Source organism: Dermacentor silvarum, chromosome 10 (genome assembly GCF_013339745.2).
Source record: "Dermacentor silvarum isolate Dsil-2018 chromosome 10, BIME_Dsil_1.4, whole genome shotgun sequence".
Taxonomy (NCBI): Eukaryota; Metazoa; Arthropoda; class Arachnida; order Ixodida; family Ixodidae; genus Dermacentor; species Dermacentor silvarum.
The window spans coordinates 100,447,655-100,469,097 of record NC_051163.1 but is presented as its reverse complement, the minus strand read 5'-3'; the positions used below and the strand labels follow the sequence as shown (position 1 = coordinate 100,469,097).

The 21,443-nt window shown below is 45.6% G+C and overlaps 1 long non-coding RNA gene across 1 annotated transcript in view; it reads left to right on the top strand.

Moving 5' to 3' along the window:
- LOC125940491 (uncharacterized) overlaps window positions 1–13,976 on the top strand; it is a 59,922-nt gene extending 45,946 nt beyond the window's left edge. The window contains exons 2-3 of the long non-coding RNA XR_007463687.1: window positions 13,681–13,795; window positions 13,877–13,976. This is a non-coding gene — a long non-coding RNA (uncharacterized LOC125940491). The remainder of the gene's footprint in view (window positions 1–13,680; window positions 13,796–13,876) is intronic.
- The last annotated feature ends 7,467 nt before the right edge of the window (window positions 13,977–21,443 follow it).

The window sequence follows — 21,443 nt, the reverse complement described above, 5'->3', positions numbered from 1 at the left end:
TGACGACGGAATCAAGACATCATCGTAAATATCTTTGTGCAGCCAAGTCTCAGTGATTAGGTAACATGTGGATTGTGAGAGGACTGCCTCAAGCTGGTCTGTTTTATTAATAAGGCTACGTGCGTTCACATTTATAATCCTGATATTATTAAAGGAGGAATTTCACGAAGACCGTGGCACTGTATGACCATTCGAAACACTCTTACGCTCATTCTTTGTGTCGTCCAAAAAAAATCACCATGATTCGTAACTTATTGTGGATCAGTGACACTTACTTGCCTTGCTATTTTTCCGATTCAGCACTCTCCCAAAGCAGGATTCTTTTCCTCAAAGTTTAAAGGAAATGTCGTTCTGTACAAAAATATTTGTTCCCTTAAGCTTGTCTACATTCTTAAGAACCAATAACTTTTCATTAAATTTTGAAAGAATACGATTACAGGTCTCTTAGAAGCCCTCTTTCCAAGTCTGTCAATGCGACCAACAGATGAACACTTCATCCCAATTTCCCTCAAATGTCTCAGTGGTCACCTTATGCCTGGGGTCATCCTCTGTTAAACTTGACCCCTCAGGAAGCCCAAAAACTATATTGTATGAATGTCTGCTTTTATCTTTGATATCAGTTAGCTTACGAGTCTGATAACCCATGGAAGTTTGGAATGTTTTAACAGCTGTAAGTTTAGCTGCTTTAGCTTTGACATCTGATAAATGTCTTTCAATTTCCATGAAGCAAGCGTGAATGTCAGTGATCATTGCATCTGTTTTGGCACTAAGTTAAGCTATTTGATCCCTTAGTGCCTTTTGGCCATCAAAAACTTTATGCAGCAGATCAGCATTTGTAGGACTGGGGTTAAGTTCAACATGCCCACACAAAAGTATTTTGAGAGCATGGAAATACTCAGATACTGCCATCAAAAACTGGTGTGGGCACGGAAGGACAACTAAAAAATGGCAGTTGCTACGGGTGCAATAATAATCAAAACTAACCTGCACAAGGTAAAAGAACGGCTTTGTTAGAGCCATGCCTTCGCCGGGTCCGCTGTGCCCACTGAAGGTGAAATTCTGAAGACGCTCTCTTATATCGACATAGGTAGGTTACGTCACGGATCTGTCGCTGGTGGTTGATCGAGGAAACATTTGATTATGGCGGCTTGATTCTAATGGCGTCAAGGACACGTGTGCGATAGCAGGTTGGTAAACAGGAGGCAGATCCCCAGAAGATTGACAATACACCAAGCTTCCAGTGATGCAAAGAAGAAATCCCTGCACAAGGTAAAAGAAAGGCTTTGTTATCCATGCCTTCGCCGGGTCCGCAGTGCCCACTTATTTATTTATTCAAAATACCTTACAGGCCCGAAGAATGGGCATTGAGTAAGGGGTGTTTCAACATTTTACAGAGCATACAATTATACAGAACATAAGCCCACTTTGTCAATAATAATACAATAAAGAATCAAGTTTACACTAACTCTAAAATACTCATGTAATGAAGCAGACGCGCTTTGTGTTTTGGATAGCAGCTCGGAGACGACGACAACGACGGCCCATGCGGTGATTTGCAAGAGAGCGCGGGCTGTTCGCTGCTGCTAGGCTGCTGTTTTATCTGCCACTTCCTATCTTTAGTTAAACATCATTACATTTGGTGGAGGTGCTGGGTATCCCTCAAGTCACCCTGGAGCTCCGCAATCGTATGTTGCCTACCGACACCATGACTGACTGTGACCTACGCTCCGACTAAACCTGTGGCTGCCCCTGCCACTTGCGCCTGGTGTTCTCCATCAATATGACCCGGCCATCTTTATCGGACTGGAGAACATGACGTCGAAGACTGGCTGTCCTCCTATGAACGTGTAAGCGCTCACAGTAAGTGGGACGACCAGTATAAGCTTACTAACGTCATCTTTTACCTTGCTGACGTCGCAACCCTATGGTATAATAATCACGAATCTGACCTCTCGAGTTGCTCTGTATTCAAGACACATTTCATCGAAGTGGTTGGCCGCCCCGCTGCCCGCAAGCTACGCGCCGAACAGCGTCTACGCCAGCGAGCACAGCAACCGGGCGAGACTTTTCCCAGCTATATTAAGAATGTCTTGGATCTCTGCAGCCAGTGTGAATTCAACGATGGCTGATTCACAGAAAAAAAGTCGCAGTTTCACCCGAAAGGCGAAGCATCAATTGCGATAGCAAATTTACTAGTAGAGTATACGAAGCAAGGATAGTAGTTTTCTGGGCTGCATAAACTTGGACACATTCACTTACTAACTGCATTAACAAGCATGGTTTCAGCGCAGCCCAAGCAAACATCAATAGATCACACTCGATGACCGCAGACAAGCACTGCCAAAATATTGGCCTGAGCAAGCATGGCAGGAGCAGTGAGTGAAGGTTTGTGTGGTCTATCGCTTCAACAGAAACTGAGCGGCGAATGCACAGTGCATACAAAGGTCAGAGCCGTGTGGAGATCGCTTTTAAGATACGGTGCGCGCGACAGCCCTCAGCCACACAAAGTACGCAGTTCCTGCCAGAGTAGAAGCCGTGCACCCTCCCTCCCGCACTGCCTTGCCGCTTTCCTCCTTTCGCGTGGGAGATTGAATCGCCAGTTCCCCTTGCGCCCGGTCGCAAGATACGCATTTAGTGCCGCAGCTAAACGTTGCCTCCCCTCCCTCCCTCCCATCCCCCCACGGCCTTTCGCACGACCGGAGACGTCGTGCTTGCTCTCCGCCGTGCGTTCGCTCACCGTGAAAGGGCGCGTCCCTCGCCCGCTTTCACTCGCACATACAGCATACGGCATGCAGCGATGAATTTATCGTCGTTGGACTTCATACGGAACCTCACGGCGACGTCGAAGGCGACGGCAGGAATGCGCTTGGAAAGTGCTACCGTATTTTCGGGTTTAAAATTCGCACCTTTGTACAAGACGCACCCCCCTCAAAACCGCAGTTATTCCGAAAAAAAAAACGTATATAAGTCGCACCGGTGTATAAGACGCACCAGTTAATTCGGTAAGCGATTAAAAAAAATTACAGTGACGTTTCACTCCGTGAGCGCAAGGCACGCGCAAGCGGGTGCCATATATTTCCACTCCAGGCGCATTTCTGCCGTCGTGGTTACCGCGACGTTCCGTATAAAGTCCAAATCCGCGCGCCGTATGTGCGAGTGAAAGCGTGCGCCGGTGAGCCGAATCGCGCGCAAGGGACGAAAGCGGAAAGGCAGCGTGGGAGAGAGGGGGGGGGGGCGGCTTGTACTCCTTTAGGAACTGCGTAGTTTGCGCAGCGGCGCGCGCCATATCTTGACAGCGATCTGCAGATGCGACGACTTCGGGGTCGGTCGACTCGCGGTCGGCCTGCCTCCGCATGCATTGCTGCTCCGTCCTTCTCGCGCGGCACTTAATTGGGAACTCGATCACGAGAAGAACCCGGTACCTCGATAGCGCGCACAGAACACGCGTAGCAATTAAGTCAACCAGCCGGCTTCGCGTGGCCATAACATCGAATCCGATTTTGACGGCAGTTTTTCCGGAAAAAAAAAATGCACATAAATCGCACCGTTCTACAAGACGCACCGACAAAAAATTCTGAAAAAAAACGCCTCTTATACACCAGAAAATACGGTACATCACGACGAGTGTTCAAATAAGATATTGATAAATTGTTTTTAATTTGTGTTATGCTTTCGTTGTAGTTGTAATTTTGTGAGATGAATCAAGCGGCTCTATTCTGAACTGATTCTAGCATAGTGCTTAAAATGTAATGAGGGGACCATACTGAAGAAACAAATTCAAGTTTAGGGTAAACAAATGTAAGATAGGTTAATGTGCAGACAGTAGTCGGCGTCTCACAGAGGTTCCGGCGTAAATATCCCAAGAACCGGGAGGTATTTCTGCAGATGTTGTTATGTGTAGTCCAGCAAAGGTTTGATGTCAGGGTTACGCCTTGATATTTGAAAGAAGTAACTAATGACATGGGGGTGTTATTGATATAGTATGAAAAGTTTGAAAAGAAATGTTTGCGAGTGAAAGACATTACATTTATCTAGATTAGGCGACATTAGCCATGTACTACAGCAACTGCTAATAAGGTCAAGATCATTTTGAATTTTTACATGGTCATCAGTTCTAGCAATTACTCGGTAAATCACACAATCGTCAGCAAAAATCTGCACATGAGAAGATATGTTATTTGGTAAGTCGTTAGTGTTGTGTCAGTGTGCGGGCATCAGCACGCGTGTGTGCAGTGTGGTGTGTGCAATCAGTGAGCGTGTGCGTGACTTGACGTCACCTTTATCGTGATCACTGCCGATATATAAGGCAGCCAACTTATGTTCAGACTGACTTTCCTTTTGGAACTGTTACTGACAATAAACCCTTGCTCATGTGTAAGCCAAGGAATTACGTGCAATCTACTGAGGTCACAACAGTGGTGACGAGGGTGGGACTGCCGTCAAATTGAAGCATCGTTACCGGCAGGCCTGCAGTACCTCAGTGGAAGGTGGCGACATGGCGCAGTCGAATTCTTTCAATGTTCAAATTCTTCAGGGTGCGTCTGGCTAAAGATAGGCTAATGTGCAGACAGTAGTCGGTGTCTCACAGAGGTTCCGGCGTAAATATCCCAAGAACCGGGAGGTATTTCTGCAGATGTTGTTATGTGTAGTCCAGCAAAGGTTTGATGTCAGGGTTACGCCTTGATATTTGAAAGAAGTAACTAATGACATGGGGGTGTTATTGATATAGTATGAAAAGTTTGAAAAGAAATGTTTGTGAGTGAAAGACATTACATTTATCTAGATTAGGCGACATTAGCCATGTACTACAGCAACTGCTAATAAGGTCAAGATCATTTTGAATTTTTACATGGTCATCAGTTCTAGCAATTACTCGGTAAATCACACAATCGTCAGCAAAAATCTGCACATGAGAAGATATGTTATTTGGTAAGTCGTTAGTGTTGTGTCAGTGTGCGGGCATCAGCACGCGTGTGTGCAGTGTGGTGTGTGCAATCAGTGAGCGTGTGCGTGACTTGACGTCACCTTTATCGTGATCACTGCCGATATATAAGGCAGCCAACTTATGTTCAGACTGACTTTCCTTTTGGAACTGTTACTGACAATAAACCCTTGCTCATGTGTAAGCCAAGGAATTACGTGCAATCTACTGAGGTCACAACAGTGGTGACGAGGGTGGGACTGCCGTCAAATTGAAGCATCGTTACCGGCAGGCCTGCAGTACCTCAGTGGAAGGTGGCAACATGGCGCAGTCGAATTCTTTAAATGTTCAAATTCTTCAGGGTGCGTCTGGCCGATTCAAACAGTTCGTTGAAGATAGGGACGAAGACTTCGAGTCGTACGTCAAGCATTTAGAACATTACCTCCGAGCCACGCAGGTGAGCGCCGAGTTGAAAGTATCCGTTTTGTAACAGCCATGGGAAAGAAAGAATATCAAACACTGAAGAACCTCCTGGCTCCAGAAAAACCAGAAAACAAGGAGTATCAAGATCTTGTTAATGCTCTAAAGGCTCACTACGCCTAAAGAAGGATGGTTGTCGCAGAACGATTCAGGTTTAACCGCAGAGTACAGCAAGAAAATGAGTACGTGGCAGCCTTTGCGATTGAATTGAAACGGCAACTTCCTAGATGAAGCTTTGCGCGACCGCTTTGTCGCTGGATTAAGAGATGCAGTTACTCAAGCAGAGCTCTTGAAGAGGAGAAAATTGTCATTCGTAGACGCATGCGACGTCGCGAAGAGCATAGAGGTGGCCAGCGCTGAGATAAAGAAAATACAGCCGAACTCGCCTAGGGAAACAGAAGAAATTATTACGGTCAAACGGCATGTTCAGTGCAAAAGATTTGAAATAAGAGCGCCTGGTAAAACAGTGGTAAAGAGACATGGGCAAGGCACGAACGCCAGGTACAGGGGTGTTTCCAATGTGGTCAGGACCACGCCGCCAGTACTTGTCCATTCTGGAGGTACCGGTGCTATGTTTGCCACCGAATGGGGCATCTAGCTAGGTGTTGTCAAACATCGTTATGTGCGATACAGACTGTGAAAGACAGCACAGAGAACACGGAAACACACTGTGAAGGCGACATACTGCTGCATAATATCTTTTCCTGTGACGGTATCAGTCGTAGCTACACGGTGATTGTTAAAGTGGCGGGCCGGAATGTGCAAATGCAAATTGACACAGGGGCGTCTGTTTCTATCGCACCAGAGAGTGCTTATAAGAAATAATGGTCTAACTGTCCTTTGGCCCCGTGTACCTTACGGTTGAAAATGTATGGCGGCATTTCCTTAAAAGTGCTAGGTAAATGTAATGTGCTCGTAGAGCATCACGACCAGAAAGTGAATCTGCCACTTGTGGTGGTACGAACGATACAAAAATGCGACACCTTGTTGCGGGGGCGAGATTGGTTGGAGGCGTTAAAACTAGACTGGAAGAGCGTGTGCGGTATCACTCTCGATAAAGCGGCAACTGATAAAAAATTTGCCGAGGTGTTTGAGCCAGCATTGGGATTAATAAGTGGCAGTCCAGTAAAGTTGATCTTGAAGGACAGCACAGTGCCGGTCTTCTGCAAGGTGAAACCGGTGGCTTTCGCGTTGTGAGACACAGTTGCACGAGTTGCAGTCGGTGAATAGCGGAGTGCTAGTTCCAGTGCAACAGAGCAACTGGGCAACGCCTCTTGTAGTAGTCCCAAAACCCAATGGCAAGGTCCGCATTTGCGGCGATTACAAAGTGACTGTGAATCCCCGTCTGCGGACTGATCATTACTTGTTGCCCGTCATGGAAGACATTTTCGTAACCTTGCATGTAACCTTGCAAATACTTTACTGTATTGGATCTTTCTACAGCTTATCAGCAACTACAGCGAGACCCGGCTTCCCAGTCGCTCATCACAGTGAAAACGTATATGGGACTGTTCAAATACACGCGCTTGCCGTACAGAATCACCAGTGCCCTAGTGATTTTTCAAGCTGTCATGGATGAAGTGTTGAAGAGTTCGATAGAGTGTCATGCTATCTAGATGATGTTATTATAGCGGGGCAAACAATGGCAGTGTGCTACAAGAAAGTGGAATGCATGCAGGAGGTTCAAGGAGAGAGTAATCAAACTGAGCAAAGAAAAATGCAAGTTTTTCGAGAAATTGGTAACCTACTTAGGTCATGTTCTTGACGAAAGAGGGGTCAGGCCTTCCAATGAAAAGCTGTGCCAATTAATGAAGTGCCTACACCTAGAAACAGGCAAGGCTTCGATCCTATCTTGGATTGTTAAATTGTTATGGCAAGTTCGTGCCAAACATGTCGACACAGCTTAAAGCACTGTATAATCTGCTAAGCGATAAAGCAAAATGGAAATGGATAGAACAAACGGAGCGATGTTTTTGGATGACAAAGGAACGGCTGATGCAGAATACCGTACTGTGTTTCTATGATCCAACAAAGGACCTTGGTCTTGTCTGCGACGTATCATTGTATGGAGTTGGAGCGATAGTCTTTCATAAGATAGGCACAGAAGAGAAGCTTATAGTATTCGCACCGAAAACACTCAGCAAGGCGGAACAAGGCTACGCGCACATAGAGAAAGAGGCCCTTGCAGTGGTTTTTGGAGTGCACAAATTTCGCAAATACTTGTTCTGTTGGAAGTTTTTTATATATTAGGACCACCAACCGTTGCTCGGCATTTTAGGACATGATAAGCCGGTCCCTGCCATGTCGGCAGCACGTGTTCAGTGTTGGGCATTATTACTGGCCACATACAACTACCAGTGGGTTTACCGTAAAGCAAGTGATGGGCAAACGTGGACGCACTGTCTAGGTTGCCGCTGCCAGAGCAGGAGGATGAATCGGAGCAAGTGCACTTCTTTTCCGTGTTTGACGAAACTCTGTTATCTGCAAAGCAGATCAGGATTGAAACATGGAAAGAGAAAGTGCTTTTGAAGGTTCTATTTTTCACGCAAAATGGGTGGTCATTAAACATAGCAGACGAAGCATTAATGGTGTATTTCTGTCAACGCACAGAACTTTTCGTAGAACAAGATTGTGTAACGTGAGGAAACCGTGTGGTTGTGCCATTGTCCCTCCGGCAGAACGTTCTGTCGATGCTGCATGAAGGTCATCCAAGAATGGCATGCATGAAAATGTTATCGCGAAGCCACGTGTGGTGGCCCTGCTTACAAACAGTGACAGCCTGCGTCATGTGTCAATTGACCAAAAATTCTGCCTCCAAAGTTCCGCTGCTATCGTGGGGATGGCCTGCACGCAGGTGCCAAAGAGTACACCTTGACTTTGCATATCGTGATCAACAGTGGTTTCTTGTGCTAGTGGATGCCCATTCAAAGTGGCTGGATGTTTTCGCAATGAATACAACAAATAGTGAGAAGACAGTGGAAAAGCTGCCCAATGTGTTTGCTGCCTATGGTTTACCAGAAGAAATAGTAACGGACAATGGTCCCCAGTTCACTCCAGCCTGCTTTGATACCTTTTTGAAACGAAATGGAATCCACCATACCAAGACCCCTCCTTATCATCTTGCCTCGAATGGCACTGGTGAGCGTTGTGTGCAAACGTTAAAGCAAAGCCTGTTCAAACAAGTCCTAGACGAGGAAAGAGGTGTTGAACAACGGTAGCTCCAGCACCGTATTGATCAGTTCCTTTTCACGTACAGGAATACACCAACCAGAACGACAGGTGAAACACCAGCCCCGCTGTTTTTGTCGTGGAAGCCCAGGACACGGCTCAGCCTTCTGCACCCTGATCTTGAACAACGAATGCAAGAAAAGTTAGACAGAGGAATGAGTCAGCAAACCAAACTTGAGGTAAATGGCGAGAGTTCGCTGAAGGAGAGGCTGTTTTTGTAACAGGTTTGAGGCCAGGTGATCAAAAATGGCTGGTGAGAATTGTGCTTAAGCGCGTGAGTAACTCCACCTATTTGGTTCGTACTGGAAACGAAGAGCGGTATGTTCATGCAGACAACGTATGACCCCGTATTCTTCAAGAGGAATCGGCACTTGACGTTCCACCAAATGTCGCCTACGACGGTCGCCTCCACCGAATGTCGCCCCTAATTATACCGAGATGTGCTACGGAAGCGACAGATGCAGGGGATCTCAGTTCGCTGCCAGCGCCAGACTTGGAGCAGCGAAACTCTTGCCAACAGCGTGGACCGAGTTCGCCCACCCAGTGGCAACCTGAAGAATTTGGAGCAACGTCACCACACGGCCAGACTCCGCCTCCGGTGCGTCGAAGTACTCATCAGGACTCCACCTCCGGTGTGTTGAAGTACTCGTCAGAGGCAACCCCTAGATTGCTATGTCCCGTAGCGTCCTGCAAACGCTCACATAAATTGGAAGGAGTGTTGTGTCAGTGCATGTGCGTCAGCGCGTGTGTGTGCAGTGTGGTGTGTGCAATCAGAGTGTGTGTGCGTGACAGGACTTGACATCACCTTTATCGTGATCACTGCCGATATATAAGGCAGCCAACCTGTGTTCAGGCTGACTTTTCTTTTGTAACTGTTACTGACAATAAACCCTTGTTCATGTGTAAGCCAAGGAATTATGTGCAGTCCCCCCCCCCCCCCTACTGAGGTCATAACAGTTAATATATATCAGAAAAAAGCAGTAGACTGAGGACACTGCCCTGCAGCACACCAGAGGAAACGTAAGAGAGGGGAGGAAAAACGGGACGGGACTTTATGGTTTACTTGCATTAATTTATGGTCACTGAAACCATCTAAATATGTTATTTTTTCAACAGTATTAGGGGCCGTTGTCAATACAAAATCCAGTATATTGGAATCACGAGTGGGCCGGCTGACAATCTGTGACAGGTTGAAATCCAACGTTAAGTTAATGAAGTCTGAAGAAAGGCAGCAGGTTGATGACAACTGCGTCGAGTTTATGGAGGGAAGATTAAAGTCGCCGAAGAGAAAAATGCTTTCAGCCGGATAAGCCCTAACGGCGTGAGTTATGCTGTTTCGCAGGTCACTAAAAAAGAACACACTTGAGTCAGGAGGACGATAACAGCAACTTAACAATCATTTTTCAAAATGAGTCATGCACTCAACCCAGACAATTTCTAGGTTAGTGTCAAAATCAAATAAGATGTTACCATCTTCCTAATGCCTATAAGTATGCCTCCACCTCGTTTATTAATGCGATCACATCGGTAAATATTATACGTGGTATGTATGGGACTTATTTAATTGTCTGAAATGTCAGGATGGAGCCATGTTTCCATGAAGATAATGTTGGAACCTGTATCATCAAGGAAAGAAGAGACTTGATTGAGCTTGCACACAAGGCTTCGAATATTAGTAAATGATATTGATAGTGACAGTATGATCCGAGGCTCTGGTACCTGCTGGCAGTTATGGGTGCGAGTGCTATGCTTCAGCTATCTGCTCAGCTGCACTACTGTGCTTGTGACGTGGTCGTACATGTAGGTTGTGTCATCTATGTGCATTCTGTCGATGCTGAGCTTGAAATACTTTTTTCTCTCTTTCACGAATTCGATCAGCTTCCTTCTTGCTTCTCGTGTAGCTGGGAGAAGTCTTTTCGTATTGAAAACCCAGGCCCTTTAAGCTTTTGCGCAGCTGACAAGATGCATTTTTATCCTTATAGAAGGTCAACTTTGGTATGATGGAGCTCTTTTTGTTATCAGCATGCTTGCCTAATCTATGCACCCTTCTGAATTGCGCACCTGATAGGCTTAAGTGAAGTTTTTCAGCACAGAAATCAACAATTTTCTGCTCGGACGTAGCCCAGTCCTCTTTTCGTCGTCCGCTATGCTAAAGAAGAGCAGGTTTGAGCATCGCATTCTATTCTCAGTGTCATCGCACCATGAAGAAATTGTGGCCAATCGATCAGATACACCGCGAAGGATATCAGCACCAGCTGTTGTATCAGCGAAGCTTCCGGATGCAGGAGTATCGACCAGCGTGGTGATCTTTGAGTTCAGCAGCTTGATTTCACCTTCAGTGGCTTCTTGTTTTTGTTTTGAAGTTTTCAGCTCAGCGAATAGTGTTACCTGCTCATTTCCTAGCTTTTGAAACTTGTTTAAAACTGCCGTATGACTGGCTTTGACACTAGTTAGTTCACAAAGCAAGTGTGAGTGCGCTTTGTCTAATTTCTTAATTGCATCTAGTGCAGCTACAAAAGCTTCTTGAGCCTTAGTCATTGGTCCAGGATTTATTTCAACGTCTCCCGACAGCATCAGTATTATTGCAAACGAGGCACAGCCCATTTCATACGCAAGAGCCAAAAACTGTTTCAACACATCATTCAGGTCTCGTGGGCACGACACCACCAACAAGCAATAATTACTGGATTTAACGCAAGCAACACCTTTCAGGTAACTAACCTGGAAAGGCAACTGACGTAAGCCTGCCATCCTGGAAATGGTGCTGTGCCCAAGTGGAGCAGCTGCTAGCTGACGATTATGAAGGGAGCCGGTGACGTCCACCGCAGTTGTGCTGGATCTATGTTACCAGATGAGCTGACTGGCTGTATCCAAGCTTAGTGTCCTGCGCAATCATGGCGGCCACGCTGGAAGTGAATCCTCTGCAGCAACATGGCATGAACCAAACACACGGCCCAGGTGAACGTGACCTGGAAAGGCAACGGACATAAGCCTGCCATCCTGGAAGTCGTGCCGTGCTCCTGATAACTTATCAGCTTGAAACTGATAAAAAAAGAAGTGATATTTTCAGTGTAACATGATGCAGAAATGAAAGATGGCATGTTGTCTTTCTGATGGAGAAGCCAAAAGCAGGAACAATGAAAAGAAAACCCCAAAGATACTAGTCCAATAAACCTGCCTTGTGTTCATTTTCTTGAGTAATATTATTTACAGGCAATGATAATCTGTGCAGTAAGGGTAAGAGAGATTGAGTACACTAATAGATGTCCCTAACTTGCAGATACAACTTGAAAAATATACTGCCTAGCCTCACATGCTTCCTTCAGAGCATCATTAGCTGCTTCTTGTGGTCAGCCTGTAAAAATGGCAGGGCTAACAGACAAGTCAATAACATGTAGTATTACATTGGTGTGTTACCTCAGCCAGTCTTGGCAAGTAGGAACTGTTGCAGAAAAAAAACTTGAAGACTACCAACTGTAGCACAAATATTACAGCAAGTAGGTCACCTATATTCACCCTTGTTCTTAGTGCTATGTTATAAAAAACAAGGCGATTAAACAAGTTAAAGTCTATTTATGGCAATACATAGCCGCAATCCGAGTTAGCTCTGTGGAATGCCCACTATTTGGTTTGAAATAATTTATTAATTTCTCAAACACCCCTGTCAGAGTATTAGTACATGAGGGGTGGGCTTCTATTCGATAAAGAAAAATTTCTATAGTGGCCTTGAAATGGTACACAGTTTGATCAGTGAGATCATTCCAGTCCCTGGCCGTCTGAACAAAGGATTTCAGGTACAAAGTATGTATGGGCGGCAAATACATGGATTCCTTATGATGGATGCGCAATGGCACAGTGGCAATGTACAGGTAAAATTGCAGAGTTAAGAGAGCAAGAATTTAAATTAAAAAAAACTTAGAAATTTTGTGTCTTATTTCTAAGTAGTGAAAGTTAGTCTGTAAGGACGTGCTACCAGTAGTAGAAATACTCGTTATAAATAAATATAGCTGTGGGGCTTTGAATAGATTCGAGGGTCCCAAACTGGAAAGGAATATTTTATTTTCGGTTGTACTTATGTCGAACATGCTAGTAGCTTTACAGAAAGTGGTGCGAGTATCAAGGAACAATGCAAGTACTCAAGAATGCAGTTAGCTTCCTTGCTTATTTTAGTGCAAAAGCACTACTAGCCTACCAACCAGGATTTTGTCTCTGTCTGGATGAAGCCTTTTTATACAGCCCTGCACAAAAAGAAAATAATGTGTGACTGATGGTGGAATCGAACCTCAGCCGTCGAGCGCAACAGCCCGGTGCTCTAACCATTGGGCCACGATTCATGCGAAAGCCAGCCAGCTCTTTGAAACGCTCGGCGTGTGCACCCCATGCCACTTCCTCGTCCACTTTGTGCCAGCTCGTGCATGACGTCATTAATATCAACCATGCTCCCTATAAGATGTGCACGCATGCCATGCCGCTTATTCACTCCTCCCTTACACCTCGACTTGTGTGCAGCGACACCCACAGGTGTATGTGTGGGGGAAAAAAAAACAGTCTGACAACGACATTGCTACTGCAAAGCATTTAATTAGCAACCGGTCAAACAACGGCCTAACAATGCCTAGCTTTGTGCAAGAAAATGGCTGATTTTGTCCAAGAAAATTTGCTTTCACACAATATTCTGAGGTTGCTGCAGCCAAACCGTGTCATATTGTAATGTGTTTGAGCAAGAAAGGTCATGGGTTAGATTGGTTCCTAGGAATTTAAAGGTATAAGATAGGTGCGTTTTTATTCTAATAATAACGTAGTTAGAAACAGGGTAAGACTTATGTTGGTGGAAAGGAACTGGAGAAGTGTTTCACAATAACTTCAGTGACAAACATGCCCCCCGAGAGAAGAAATTTTGCTTCCAGCAGTCAACACAATATAGATTTCCTGGCTCATTGAAGAAAATGAATGCTCAGTTCCATCCCTCGTTAGGCTCCAATCAATTAAGTGGGCATGTGAGCAGCACTCGTTGCACAATGCCTCATGCGCAATTTTTCTTCACTCCGCAGATTTTGCTGATGCTGGCCCTTGTTTCCCCTTCTACACCCATCCATATCTTCCCTACCGTGGGCGGCTGCGTTGATGCTGTCCAAGATCGCCAAGAGCTCGTCACCCACACGTGTGGTCTGCATAATTTTCCGTCCTTCCAGGATGTGCCACTAGATAGACACCTCATCACTTCTAAGACGAATTACTCTTTCCCAGCCCCTTCAAAAGCAGCTTGCTGATGAGCTACTTCTTCAGTGGGCATGTGGGCAGCACTTGTTCCACAATGCCTCATGCGCAACTCTTCTTCGCTCCGCAGGTGCGTAACAATTTGGCTCTGTATGCTAAACTGAGTGACAATCGTTCCCTTTTGCTGCTCCCATGCCCACTTGTCTTACAAGCTACTGTGTGTGATTGCCTCAATGTAGCGCTGTTGTTGCAATGCGGTGATGTCGAGAAAAACCTGGGGCCTCCAAAGCTGCAGAAGTCAGCTCAAGATGCCCCTGCCTCGAGTAGTGTTTCCGAACTCCAGTCTGATCAGATGAGAACCGTCTTATTATTGCTTAAAGACATGAAGAAGACAACAGTCGAGCTTACGAAAGGTCAGTCCGAGTTGAAATCAGATATGAAGGATCTGAAAATTAGCCTAAACACAATTGAAAGCAAGCTGACTAATATTTTCTACCACCTTGAATCACTTGAAAGTAAATCTGATGCACTAGCCATTAATTTGCAACGATTTTGCCACAATTCAAGAGAGCGCTCAGCGATTGGAAAAGCAGCCGGACACCATAGTTTCACGCTTGGATGATTTGGAGGACAGATCAAGGCGTAATAACTTGATTCTTTATGGCATACCCGATTCCCGTGAATCATGGCTGCAAACTGAACAGAAAACTCTGGATGCTCTGTCATCAGCAATGGGAAAGGTCTTACTACCAAATTAAGTTGAACGGGTGCATCAAGTTGGAAGTTTTTAAAACACGAAGTGTCACCCGGTTATAATAAAACTATCGAACTTTAAAATTAAGGAGAGCATACTTTAGTTCCGTAGCAAGCTGGAAGGTAGTAACATTTCAGCATCTGAGCTAGCTAACTTTCTTGATCCTTTCTTAAGCTTATTTGATAATCGCACGGTTGATGAGAACTGGATCGTTTTCAAAAATAAAATGCATGAGCTCACCGATAATTTTATTCCATCAAGTGTAATATCATGCAATGTTAAGAAGCCCTGGTTCAACTCCCAGTTAAAAAGGCTTTCCAACCAGAAAAAAACAACTGTATCGAATAGCGAATAAAAGTACACTGGCTTCGAAATGAGATGCTTATAAGGAGGCAAACGACACCTACATAGAGGCTATAAAACTTGCCAAAAAGGCATTCCACATATACACATTACCCACAATGCTTGTGAATGAACCTCAAAAGTTTTGTTTGGTGTGTTATTAACCCCTCCAAAGATAATTCGGTCACGCTGATCGCTTCCAGTGGTTCACCGGTACTCGATGATGTATGTCCCCATGTACTTAATTCTGTATTCTGCAACAACTTTGTTGTATGTATTGATCCTGTGCTTCCAACTCTTGAGTGTTGTAATTACCCAGCTATGGATTTTATAATCATTGAACCTCCTGGGGTCGAAAATGTAATTAAAAGTCTGAAGTTATCAAGTCCTGGTGCTGATTTTATTAATGCAAAATTTGTGAAATATACTGTTGTTTATTCATCTGTTCTACTTTCAAGAATTTTTCAGCAATCTTTAGACACCCATCAGCTCCCTGCAGATTGGAAGGTTGGGAAGGTAGTCCTATTTCACAAGTCCGGCAGCTAAAATTCGCCCCTCCACTACTGTCCCATTTCTTTCACCAGCATTCCTTGTAACGTTCTTGAACATATTTTGTATTCACATTTAGCAAAGCACTTAGGCAATAATTCATTTTTCACTAAAGCACAACATGGTTTTCGAAAGAACTTGTCCTGCGAAAATAAATTTCTTTCCTTTACTCACAGCCTTGATCTTATTCTTGACAAAGGTTCATTCGCAGACTGTGTTTTCTTTGACTTCACCAAGGCCTTCGACAAAGGACAAAGTGTGTCATAAATTGCTTCTATTTAAACTTAGTAAACTTAACATTGATGGCATGGCTTTCTGAGCTGGCACTGGGAAGCCAACTGGCGCCCCTGGACCAGGCCCGGCGAGCCGCCGCAACTAGTGGGGTTCTACAAGAGGGCTCCACCCGAGATTAACCACTCCACTGTTCGTACAATAAAATTTATTCATTCATTCATCCTAACCTGTTTGCATGGCTTGAACTTTTCCTCTAATCGGTCACAGTACGTTGTGTCAAATAACCATACGTCCCCATTTAACCCGGTAGACTCTGGTGTGCCCCAAGGATCAGTTCTAGGCCCTCTTCTTTTCTTACTTTACATTAACGATTAACCCAGTGATGTTCCTTTTAACATTTACCTTTTCGCAGATGACTGTGTTATCCTCTGTGAAATCTCAGACAATTCTGATAACAAGGTCCTACAAGATGATAATAACACTATCTCTAACTGGTGTGATGTATGGTTAATGCAACTTAATGTAACTAAATGTAAATGTATGCATGCAATTCGCAGCAATTTTTCTCCAACGAACTATTACATTAATGATAGTTCCCTAGAAGCTGTAACCTCCTATAAATACCTCAGCATCCACATAACCTCGCCACTTTCCTGGTCATTACACATGGATAAAGTAATCAACCTCTACCTTAGGTATATGGTATTCACCTCATCCACCTCAGGCATAAGGTAATCAACCTCCAAGGTACCCAGCACCTCCACCACTTTGAAAGGCAGCAGCACAGCTGTTGTCTCGGCACCTTTATTCAGCTGAGCCACATGCTGAATGAAGATGGTATGCACAGTGATGATGATTATATACAGGTGAAGAAGATGAAGGATGAATATTGTGCTCACAATACTAACCACATGCTAGGTTATATTCGCCAAAATTTTTCATTTCATTTATAGCAATTATAGTCGCATATCACGTAACTTCCATGAAAACCTCCTCGCTACTTCCTCTGCTCTCAGCTTGATGTAAGTGCTTTCACCTTGCTTTATTTCATAAACTTTATTTACAAAATTCCTACCTGCACAATAACCTTATATCATCTCCTACCTACATTTTCTCTCGCACTGGTCATAGCCATAAGGTTAGAATAATCATAGCCATAAGGTTAGAATAATTCAATGCCACATCAGAACCTGTCACGAATCATTTATTCCCAGGACCTTTCAGGAATGGAACCACCTTCCCAGCGCAGTTATTGCAATCAAGGACAACTCAAAGTTTTGTGCGGCCATATCTGACATCATCACTCCCTGATACAATTAACTAATCAGTTTTTCTGTATTAACTAAACCACTTTTGCTGCTTTCTTATTTACTTATGTGTGTGTTTTTACCCACTCCCCTCTGTAATACCAGATCTTGAGGGTACAATAAAAAAAAAGTATCCCCTTCCTCCTTATGTGTTCTCAGCCTTGCTGAAAAACATTTTCTGCTTCCGGCCCTGCAGTGTAGCACATATAACAAATTTTTTTCAAGCTATAAGCCTCTTAGGCATAATGGAGTGTTGTATTGCAGTCACGAAAAAATACATTGCAGCAATAATTTTTTTGAATGTTCATTGCATGATAAAATCCTGGCCATTTGCATGGTGTCTATCTCGAGCAATGGGCATGAAATGAACTAAAGCAAAAAAATTGTACTAAGGCTCAGTGCAGATAGCAGGCAGCGATTCATCATCAGCCAGTTCTACGTCTACTGCCAGACAAAGACCTCGCCCAACTCGGTCCATCCACAGCATTCCTTTGGTGCTATGAGTGCCTACATTACCTCTGTGAATTTCTTAATCTCATGATTCCATCTCAGTCACTGGCAGCCCCTATTGCGCTTCACTTCCCTTGGTATCCATGCACCCCACTTGACACCATTTTGCCGTATCGTCCGGATGTCTCCGAATTCAGCCCAGTTTCTGAAATGGCTCAATATGCTGAATAGTATCGTCAGCTAGCCCGTTCATTTACTTCGGACAACCAAGCCCTCCAGAAAGATCGCCATGACCGCAATCTGACAGAACAAGCTTTCGTCGTCGGCTCCCTCGTATGGCTCTGCATACCGTTTCATTTCCCTGGCCTGACTCCTAAGTTTGCCCCCAAGTACCAAGGCCCTTATCGCGTCATCGAATGCCTATCTTCTGTCACCTATGTTATTGAGCCGGTCAACCCGACCTCCGACAAGCATCGTCTTGGCCGCCAGGTGGTCCACGTGAGCCTCCTAAAGCCATATCATGACCCCCTTATTCTCACGTCGCCTTGAGTCACCAGGATGGCTTCCCTTCGCTGCCAGGGAACTGTAGTGGGGATGAAGCAACGGACGCAGCAGTAGGACTCTGTCTTGGCTGGAGGTGTGAGTGTAGATCCTGAGCTGCTGACGCCGGCTGAGACTGTCTTTGTGCCCGTCGTGCAATCCTTCTGCCTGCTGTCCGACGTTAAAAAACCCCCTTCCATTAGGAACAACCAGCTGTGCTGGATGTATGAACCCAGAGCTAGCAAAACTCTTTTACCTTTTAGCTCAGCCCATTCAAAGCTCATCAACCGAGGAATCGTTAGCCTATGCTTCACTAATTCCCTTTCAAAGTCATGTCACCACTTCATGGAAACCAGTTTCGGGAAACAGGCCCGGAGACTTGAGCAATCGGGCTACCCAGGCAGTCTGCTGACAGCAGTAGCCGGAAGCTTGCAAAAGCAAGAAAACGCTAGCAACCCAGATTCTGCCACTCCCAGGAAGAGAGTCATCGTCGCCCCTTACATTCACACGTCCCATAATCTCAAAAAAGTTGGTCGGCGTGCTGGCGTCGATATTGTGTTTTCAGCACCACATAAGCTGTCATGCTTATGCAGGCAGGTCAACTGCAATCCTAAAGAAGAAAAAAATTGCTGCAGAGCCAACCATAATAACCGCTTTGTCACATGCGCTGTAGGTGTTGTTTACAACATTCCTCTTTCCTGCGGCCGTGAATACATTGGTCAGACGGGACGCTGTCTCAATGAACGATTAAAGGAGCATAATGATCATGTTTCCAACTCCGTTTCTGGTCATCTCGGTATTCATTGCAAAGACCACTGTTGCAAACCCTTGTTCGATAGCACACAAATTATCAGTCGCAACAAAAACAAACTTACTAGAGAAATTATTGAAGCGCTTGAAATTCACAAATCTGGAGAGCGCTGTGTCAGTGCCCCTTCATTGTCACTGTGCGATAAAGAAGTGCAATATTTAATCACATGATTTGCATATCGTATGTTGGAAGCTGAGTCCTGAACCCATGCTATCCTTCTGTTCTTTCTATTGTGTCTTAGCATGGTATTTAAACCTTGGTTATGTACGCAATAGAGTTGTTGTAAGTCAGCGCTCTTTCCTATCCCTTCTCTCGCTTCAATGTAGATCGTCGCGCTGCTAACCAAAGATGAAACCATTCATTGTCTTACATAACGGACAGATTTAATTTTGGAAGCAATTTAAGCTCGAAGAATTTCAAACGGCAATAGTGGGCAAATGCTGCTGACCATGCCACTGGTGTCAACTGGGCTTGTGAAATGAAGCAATGGCCGCCATGCACGCTTCGAGCTGGGCGACCGCTGGGGGCTCAGGCGTAGTCGAATAGGCGAATTTTCTATTTTTGTCAATATTGTTATGAGTGGACACCTCCGCAATAGACAAAGCAAATTAACCATCATCAGCCGGTTTTATACCTGATTGCAAATGTGTGGAGTGTCTGAAATTCAATTTTTACTAGTTGCACTGAACTCTGCTGATTTTGACTACGATAAACTAGAAAGTAGATGCATATTTTTTTCTCAAAAGGCTCAGCTTTGATTTATATGCAGTATCAGTTTGTACCACTCATGGAAGTGTTTCGCACTGTTGAATGATAATGTCTTGATGTGCTTTTCTAGACTAAGGTTGTGTGGTGTCTTGAAGAGAGTTGCTTTGTTACTGGAACATCATTTTCTTCAAATGTCCAAAGAAGCAAAAGGTACTTACGTCAGAAGAAATCCAAGGGTTGCCCCTATGCATGCAGCATTTTTGATGTTCAAGCAGTAGTGGACAGTAAACAGGTACTCAATAGTAAGCTTCAAGCCGATGTTTGGTATTATAAGCTCCCTATCCACATGCAGATGGCAGGTGCATTGAAAGGTGAACTGACCTGGAAAAAAGCAGATTTACAGTGAGAAACATGCGATTTTATGTTGATACACGCTGAGCAGTATTATTAATTTATTCTCCAGAAGTTAATAAGAAAGAAGTTGACCTGAACCAGGCTATTAGTAAAGTTAATACTGTCAAATCTCGATAATTCGGACTTGAAGGGGCTTGAAAATTTGTTCGAATTCAAAGAAGGACTTGTTCTTGAAGTACTTGTGCACCATAGCACGATGCATGAACGGTGCGAGTCGTGAAATATCGCCGCACGCAAGCACACAGCAAGCAAGGACCGCGAAACTGCCCACGCCGGCCAACGCTCGCATCCCAATAACGGCCGAAAACCAAACTTCAGGGAGCTAGGCCAAAGCTGGCCGGTGGCGCCGGCGCGGAGACCGTCGAAGGGGAGGGAGTCATGAGGGAGGGCGCAGGGAGCGGAGTTGCGAGGAGGGGCGGAAGTCGTTGCCACTGATCATAATCAGCGGAGGAGTAAGCAGTGTCGCCTTCCAGCACATGCGAGCTCCACTGCAGCGGAGGTAGCAGGCCTCCACCTCGCCGTCGACCTGCTCACGGAGGAACCCCCAGAGACACCAGCAGCCATCTTCTGCGACTCAAAGGCAGCTCTCCTGAGCCTGCAGAGGCCGGAGAAGGCGAGCCTGGGGGTCGTCCTCCTCTCAACGCGACTGGCGGCACTTCAGGATGCAGGTTTCCCGGTGTCCCTGCACTGGATCCCTGCTCACGTAGGCATCCCGGGCAACGAGGAGGCTGATGCCCTGGCCAAGAGTGCCCACCACGGTGATGTCCCCTTGAGTACAGCAGTAACAGTAACCTACCGCGCGACAGGAGGACATCCTCTTCCCCGCCGAAACCACCCCTCAGCCCTGCTCAGCGTAGTTGAGTACCTTGACTCGTCAGGGCTCTCAACAACCCTCAAACACCTCCAGCACAGATGGATAGCCGCCAGGCTATCTATGTGTGCTGTCTCCTTTCACTGCAGGCCTTCCAGCCCTGCCCCACCACCCGGTCTTCGGCTGGCTGACCGCACCAGGCCTGATACCAGCTGACAAGGCCCCTACCCCCCCGGACGGCGTGACCGCGTTCCTGCCTGCCGATTTGCTTCGTTCCTGCCATGGCGACATTTACACCCTTTCCTCTCCTTTCTCTCCCACACTCCCCTCCCCGTTGGCGCTGAGCCGTGCTCCCTCAAGGGCTGCAGAAGATAGCGCCAACCTTTCCCCTTTCAAACTAACTACTTAGTATAATCATGTTGGTGTGCTCCCATCTGTTAGGTCACTCTACTTCTGTTGCGGCGTCGCCACGCGTTCCAAAGTCAGGGAGAATGAGGTACTGGGTGTCGCCTCCGCGTCCTTGTATTCAGGGTCCGTCTTGTCGTACAGAATCGGATATGGAGCACTGTCATAAAATAAAGAACCAACTTTCTGGCACTGTCTGGGCAGATTTTTCTCGGCTCGCCGCAGCGGCAAGCGAGCCGCGAGCGGAGGCGACCAATGAAAGCGGCCCCTTC